This window comes from Anolis carolinensis, chromosome 1 (genome assembly GCF_035594765.1).
Source record: "Anolis carolinensis isolate JA03-04 chromosome 1, rAnoCar3.1.pri, whole genome shotgun sequence".
NCBI classification, from domain to species: Eukaryota; Metazoa; Chordata; class Lepidosauria; order Squamata; family Dactyloidae; genus Anolis; species Anolis carolinensis.
In genome coordinates, this window is record NC_085841.1 from 202,501,826 (window position 1) to 202,510,078 (window position 8,253).

General features: G+C 38.4%; 1 long non-coding RNA gene across 1 annotated transcript; it reads left to right on the plus strand.

Moving 5' to 3' along the window:
- The first annotated feature begins 5,596 nt into the window (after nucleotides 1–5,596).
- Nucleotides 5,597–7,757, plus strand: LOC134294097 (uncharacterized). The gene is made up of 2 exons (XR_010001076.1): nucleotides 5,597–7,131; nucleotides 7,218–7,757. It is a non-coding gene; the product is annotated as an uncharacterized LOC134294097 (long non-coding RNA).
- Nucleotides 7,758–8,253: the final 496 nt, after the last annotated feature.

Sequence of the window (8,253 nt, forward strand, 5' to 3'; positions counted from 1 at the left end):
GGACTTAACATCAAGGGAAACCTTTACCTTTACCTAAGAAGAGGCATCTTTCACAGAATCTGTGAAAGAATTTCAAAAGATCTTTGGCACAGCAAGACTAGTGATGGAGTCTATGGGTGGAGAAATTATGATTCCTCACATCTGTTGAAGGCAATCTTGTAAAAGCATCATCCAGGCAGCTTCAACAGAACATTATAGGCTAAATGTGTACATCTCATTTCTGGACTTTTTCTGCAGTCAGTTTAAAGAAAGGCTTACAAGGCACAGGGAAGTAGTTCAGGAACCTCAAGTGTTCCTCTCTATTAATTGTAGCCATTTAAAATCCAACTTGAATAAGTGCACATCACTTTTCAACGAATTCCTTCACAATACTGACACACTGATGGAAGAATTTGACCTGTGGTGTAGAAAATGGAAAATGATTGCACCTGCAGAAAAACCATCAAATGCACTGGAAGCATATCTTGTCTGTTGTAGACAGTTTTTTCTGAATGTGAAGAAACTTATTCAGATTTCTGCAACATTGCCAGTGTCAACAGCTACAAATAAAAGATTGTTTTCAACTCTGAAACATCATACATAAGAAACACAATGGGGCAAGAAAGACTGACTGGATTTATAGATTTCTATCAAAGTATATTGACACTGTTTTCAAGTGTTTCCAACAGATGTTGGGGTATTCTTTTGTAACCATAAATTACCAATTAAGAGTAATCTTAAGTTTTTTAAGACTTGAAACTTTGTAACAAAAATAGAAATTTTATTTCATGAAGTCTATATAAAATATAGAATGACTCATATAATTTAAATTGATTTGTGTTTACCTACTCTTCATGATTCACTTAAAATGTTCAAACCCCCCCCCCCCCATTTCTTCTACAGGCAATCCCCTTGTTATGAACAAGATAGGTTCTGTAGATTTGTTCTTAAGTTGGATTTGTTTGTAAGTTGGAATAGGTACTTTTTAAGTGTAACTCCAGCCATACACACACACACACACACATACATATGTACAGAGAGAGAGAAAGAGAAAGAGAGATAGCACATGGAAGGGTTAACACTCCTGTGGTGTTTGTTTTGTTGTCTGTGCCCCTGAACATTTCCTCTCACTTTCTGTTTCAGTGATAATTGTATTTTGAAAAATGTGGCTTATTGTAGAAGGAAGGATTGGTGAGAAAGCTTCAGTTGAGCCACTTTTCCCCCATGATAATTCTTTCAGGAGTAAATTTTCCTTCCGAGTGCTAGATTTTTCTTACTTCCTGTTGTCTCACTCCTGTTCTTAACTAGAAGTCATTTGTAAGTTGGATGTTTTTAACTTGGGGACTGTCTGTACAAACCATGGAAGAATTTCACAGAAGGCAGCTATGACAATTATTTATTTATTTATAGCATTTATATTCTGCCCTTCTCACCCTGAAAGGGACTCAGGGCAGATCACATTACACATATAGGCAAACATTCAATGCCTTTTAACATTGAACAAAGATAGACAAACATAGGCTCCGAGCGGGCCTCGAACTCATGACCTCCTGGTCAGAGTGATTCATTGCAGCTGCTCTCCAGCCTGCGCCACAGCCCGAGCCTAGTGGAATCATAGTGCTATAACTGTGTAATGTGAAAGGTTTCGTAAAGTCATTGAAGCAAAGAATTGGAAAGGACGTTAGTGTCTTCTAGTCCAGCTCCCCTACCATGCAAGAATATATATTAATAAAGGATTCTCAAAAGACAGTAATCCAGAAATGAAATCTTTTAAAATTTCTACGTCTTTAAAATAAAATGACAAAAGGAGGAAACAAGGAAATGTAGAATAAAACATCTTCTCCAAATAGTGACCTTTAGAGACAAAATAAGAGCGAATAAATAATAATAATAATAATAATAATAATAATAATAATAATAATAATCTTTATTTATATCCCACCCCTTCGTCCTGAGGGGACTTGGGAAGGTATACAGATCTTCTGAGAAAAGTTTGGAGTAGGCCCATATACAAGTGCTAATCTGTGAACATAGGCATTGTCTAGGTAGATCTAGTCTTGACAATCATTTTCTGAATCACTGGCATCAAATCTGAGATTTTTTACTTCTCATAAAACCTATCAAAGTAGTACAAGCATGGGAATTACTTTTTAGAGAAAACAGTTTAGCTAAGACATTCATCAAGGTAAACAGGTTATGAAAAAGAAAGAATTTCCCCAGTAATCTTCAGCAGGAAATTCCTCAACAATCTTTCATTCCAAATTTCATAAAGCATATTTAAAGCTCTCCTGATTTTATGTTTCCACTTCGTTATTTATGAATATTATTTCAGGATGGCAACTCAATATTGCTCAGAAATATTTCTGGGTAAGCCAACACCAACAACTCTTTATAAAATGCTTTTGTTCTTTTAAAAAAAAATGCTTGCATTCTTGTTATCTCCCATTCCAGCTTCTTTATGTGAGCTGGCCAAGGGAAACTCTTAAAACAGAATGTTTTTCTGGATCACATCCCAGACTATGAAAAACACTAAGGGAACACTAAACCACCACTGTGATGCCCTCCAGAAGTTAGAGCAACTTTCTTATCAGTAGCAACAGCAGAAAATGAAGCTATAAAAAAAGGGAGGGGAAAACTATTTTAACAAATAGAGCACATTAAGTCTGAACTTTCCCTGTTATCCAGCCAAATATACAAGTAATTCACATCCAGTTTGTCCTTCCACAGGGAAGAGAGGTGTTCTTCCATATTTTGAAATATGTATTTCTTAGTGAAAGGTTTGTTTGAAGTAGATCTTTTTATTCTGTTTGCCTTCCGTGAAGCTCACTTTCTTCTGGAACAAGATCTGCCTTGGGTGCTTTAAATAAATTTGGATAAATACCTAATACTAGTTCTATCATTAGGAAAAGTGAGGTGCTCTGGAGTTGGTGGTGTCACCAAACAAGAAAAAATACATCACCCCAATATGTGACACACATTGGGGGTGGGGGAAACATCATATTACCCTGGCATTTAGTCCTGTTACATTAAAAAGTGAATCGTATTATTTATCACTACCCATCACATGGTGTCGTTTGCCTTTTCTCCCAAAATTATCAATTCTTGGATTTGTCCCATGACCGAGTGCAGGCAGGCACCATTTCTCTCCATGGGCTTCATCGTTCTTTATATTTTAAACATTTCCGACTTGTTATTTTAAACTGTTTATGGTTCAGCAGATTCTCTGTTATAATATAATCTCCATATTCATAGTAGATATGTTTCGAGATCCCCTCATGGACTGCAGAGCAGAAAAATCTGATATTTTAGAAAGTTATATATATATATTTATTTGTGTGTGTGTGTGTGTGTGTGTGTATATATATATATATATATATATATATATATATATATTTACAGGAGCCCCGGTGGCGAAGTGTGTTAAAGCACTAAGCTGGAGACCGAAAGGTCCCAGGTTCAAACCCTGGGAGCGGTGTGAGCGGCCACTGTTAGTTCCAGCTCCTGCCAACCTAGCAGTTCGAAAACATGTCAATGTGAGTAGATCAATAGGTACCGCTCTGGCGAGAAGGTAACGGCGCTCCATGCAGTCATGCTGGCCACATGACCTTGGAGATGTCTATGGACAACACTGGCTCTTCGGCTTAGAAATGGAGATGAGCACCAACCCCCAGAGTTGGTCACGACTGGACTTAATGTCAGGGGAAACCTTTACCTTATTTATTTACAGCATTTATACCCTGCCCTTCTCACCTGAGGGAACTGTTGTCATGCAGGACATAGAACATTCCTAGAAATGTATTCCCTTGAGGAATTTGCTATGTTCTCCAAAATGACTCCACGATAATGTCTGGCAGAATGGAGGACCAAGAAAATTGATAGACATTTTATATTTTTTCAGATACAGGAAGGCAAAACTGTGAATACCAGTCCAGCAAATACAGTGTTTGTACTGTACCTGTGGAAAATTAGTTGCAAAATAAATCTCCTAGGGACAGTTTATACACAAATGTCTATAGAAAACATGCACATGGAAACATAAACTTAATCCAAATCTTATTCCCATTGAATGAACAGGATTTATGTAATTATTATGATTATCATGTTCAGTCCATATATCATATGTTAACATGAACAAATGAATTTCTTGGTACTAAATTGTGAAGAGGAAATATGTGTACTAATTTGTTAGGTTAATTATTATTAGCACATTAATAATACAGTCATTAATATTTTTAAAAATAGCCAAAAACCATCTTTCACGCCTTCCATTTAACCCCTGAGAGTTGTAATTGAAGTTAGCCTACAATATGATTTTTTAGTCTGAGGTTAACATTTTTGGTGTTTAGCAATTTAAAAAACTACATTTTATATTAGATATTGAAATGTTTAATGAATTACTATTAACATTTGGACATCAGCAAAAACCCTTTATGCACATGAAACTACCACATCCATTTAGTCCATGCTATCTGTTCCAAATGGAGAGACAGTTTCTACATGATCCAAAGTAGAACCACCTGAAGTCCTTTTAATCATTTTAAATTATGAGATAAATAAAAAATGGGTCTACTAATAACATTTTACTATTTATTTATTTTAAAAAATATCAATATCAGGGGGGAGGGGGAGGGGGAGGACTCACTCATCCTTGACCATAAATCTACCCTAAGAATTTCCTGACTCCTTTTTAATATCTTGCAGAGAGCATTGTATTTCTTACAGACCGATGAAATGTTACTTCTCTTCTAGTCCTAGGGTTGCAGCAGGGCTTGCAATGATATGATCTGTGAGTTGCATGTGGCTTCTGCAAGGCCAAAAAAAATTCTTTAAAAAAAAGAGTCATGGGATACCATTCTGAATTTTTTTTTAGCTCTTTGGACCATCTAAGTCCGAGGAGAGAGAATTTTCCACCAAATAATATCCTAGGGCCCCCTGGTGGTGCTGTGGATTAACCTGCCGAGCTGCTGAACTTGCTGACCAAAAGGTCAGCAGTTGGAATTCAGGGAGCAGGGTGAGCTCCTGCTGTTAGCCCCAGCTTCTGCCAACCGAGCAGTTCGAAAACATGCAAATGTGTGTAGATCAATAGGTACCACCTTTGTGGGAAGGTAAGTCACGCTGGCCTCATGACCTTGAAGGTGTCTACAGACAATGCCGGCTTAGAAATGGAGATGAGCACCAACCCCCAGAGTCAGACACGATTAGACTTAATGTCAGGAGAAATCTTTACCTTTACTAATGTCTTAGAGGTTGTCCCAAAAAAACCCAGAATTTAAAGACATTCCCTCCTGTGTCTCCTAAGTAGGATTTATTTGGGGGGGGGGGCATTTTGAGAGTTGTGGTTCTGCAATATCTCCTGCTGGATCAATATATCCCTGAACCACCAACAGTTCCCTAATACTGCATTATAGTAACCATGAAGAAGAGACTCCAGTGATTATATTCCATGGAAAAGTCAGACTTCTAATAATACTGAATCTTCCTTGTGTGGTCATTCACTTCCAATTCTGAAGCTCAACTGTTCATTCTGAGAATGTTGCAGTTCTTACAGGTATAAGGGCTGCATAGAGTGGTAGAACAGTCTGTACACTTCAGCACTTAAAAGACAAGAACAGTGTTTGAGTCACGGTTAGATTAGAGGTTCCATTTTCAGGAAAGATGAGAAAGCTTGAAACCCCTGTGGTTATCAACAATCTTCTAGAATTATGCAAAATTGTGGGTGGATGGATATTATCCTCACTTTCCTGTTGAAACTTGAGCTGTCATTGTGACTAGTACTTACCAACCTAAGCTTCTTGGTTTTTCTAGGGATGTGGAACTGCTCAGTCTTTGGGCAAATATCCAAAACCCTGAAGGCTCCTTTTACAGGAGCTGAAAAGATAGTTTTCAGACTAAGGTTTCTGAAATTGGAACCTGACATTGTAGGGGATTTTATTTCCTATTTTGCAATGTAGCTCTCAGCTTAACAAAAGAAGCAAAAGTACACCAACATGCATATTTTGGAATTGATAATAATAATACTAAAAAGTAGCAGTAGTACCCTGTTTCCCTGAAAATAAGACATTCCCAGAAAATAAGACCTAGTAGAGGTTTTGCTGAATTGCTAAATATAAGCCCTCCCCCAAAAGTAAGACGTAGTAAAGTTTTTGTTTGGAAGCATGCAGGATCGGTAAATGTACATACCATAGATCAGGGGTCCTCAAACTTTTGAAGCAGAGGGCCGGTCCACAACCCTTCAGACTGTGGAGGGGCCAAATTATCATTTGAAAAAAAACCCCGAACAAATTCCTATGCACACTGCACATGTCTTATTTGTAGTGCAAAACAGCAACAACAATGAAAGAACAATACAATATTTAAAAATGAAAATAATTGTAACCAACATAAACCTATCAGGATTTCAATGGGAAGTGTGGGCCTGCTTCTGGCCAATGAGATAGTCAAGTTAATTAGGATTGTTGTTGTTGTGTGCCTTCAAGTCATTTCAGACTTTGGGCGAGCCTAAGTCTAAAATTATTTATTTATTCATTTACTACATTTATTTACTACATTTATATCCCACCCTTCTCACCCCGAAGGGGACTCAGAGCAACTGTATGTACATACAATATATGTTATGGTTGAGCCTTCGGGCTCCGGTAATGAAAGAAGGGGTCGTAAGACTCCTCGAGAGTCAGACACTCTCGAGGAGCGTGAAAGGAAACTGCTCCAGGATTTGTTTGCAGAGCCGACAGATGAGGACTCATTTGAGGGTTTTTCTCAGGGTTTGGAGGAAGAGATGGCCAGCTCGGAGGAGGATGATATGGAATGGACTCGTGTGAGGGAGGATTTGGGTGTTGGGGAAACAGGCAATGAAAGCATGGGAGGTGATTGGCGGGTTGCAGGATCAGACCCATGGACTGGTTGGAGGGATGGAACGGGATCCACAGCTGGGGATGCTGTGGGGCGTAGTCGAAGGTGCTTAAGCTCTGATGAGGATAATGATGTTGGGGCGTCTGGAATTGGGATGGCAGCTGACAGCGATGATGAGCTTGAACTGTAATAAAATGGGGTTTGGGACCAATGTCTAATTGTGTTGGGCAAGGTAATCTGGACGGACGCTTGGGCTCTTGCTGGGGAATTTCCTGAAGACGGGTGTGATTCATTACTGGATACGTAAGTTTACCAAGGACACTGGGCATTGACGGCGGGAGGAACTGTGCGGGGTTTTTCTCTGTGCAACTTGTGTTTAATCTTGATAGCTTGGACCTCCGTCGTCTTTTTGACGGGCAATACCTACTTTCACTGGATTGACGCTGGACTGACTGACTACGATTCCGGATTAACCCTTCTGCTGGCTATCGGTGTGACCTTTGGATTCCTTGACGACTACGCTTGGCTATTGATCTTCTGGACCGGATTGGGACCCTGCTGACTGCCGTTACCCTAAACCTGAATCTTGACTACGACCACGCTTTCGTTCGCTGCAGGAAGGAGTAAACAAGCCTAGTTTACTCCCCTGCTGTTCCTCAGTAGCAGAGAGGAATCTGCCGCCAGTCTTTTGTTTACATTCCAACTCCTGTTGTTCCTCTTTTGTTTGCATTGTTTGCCAAACTGAAGTAAGCTCTTTGATTTAATCCGGATTATACTCCTGTTTAACCCGGTTTTTCCCTTTGAACTGTTTAAGCTCAAACTGAGCTGCTTTTTGTTATTTAGCACACTGAAGTCAAGTGTTTGCCCTGTTCTTTGTTTCTTACGGGCGTTTTTAGTTCTGTAACCTCAATAAACTGAGTTTTGTTTTACTTGCTGGCGTTCTGTCTCTGACAATATATTATTAGCATAGCACAATATTAGCATTATACATTACTATATTGAACTATACCACTATACTGTAATATTATATGTAATATATAACATATAATCATTATTATATGGTATTATTATTAGTATTATATTGTATAACATTAAAATATTATTATAAATATTATATGTATATACTATATATTATATTATTTAAAATGATATAAAATATTATATTATAAAACTGAGGGCGGGGGCCAGGTAAATGACCTTGGAGGGCCGCATCCGGGTCCCGGGCCTTAGTTTGGGGACCCCTCCCATAGGTAGTAACAAGAAATAATAATATAATAATAACTTTATTCTTGTATCCCACCTCCATCTCCCAGAAGGGACTCAGGGCAGCTTACACAGGGACAAACCCAACAACAACATAAATGTACATGCGAACAGAAATTTAAAACAGTAATTTAAAAACAATATAGCAATAAAATATAATAT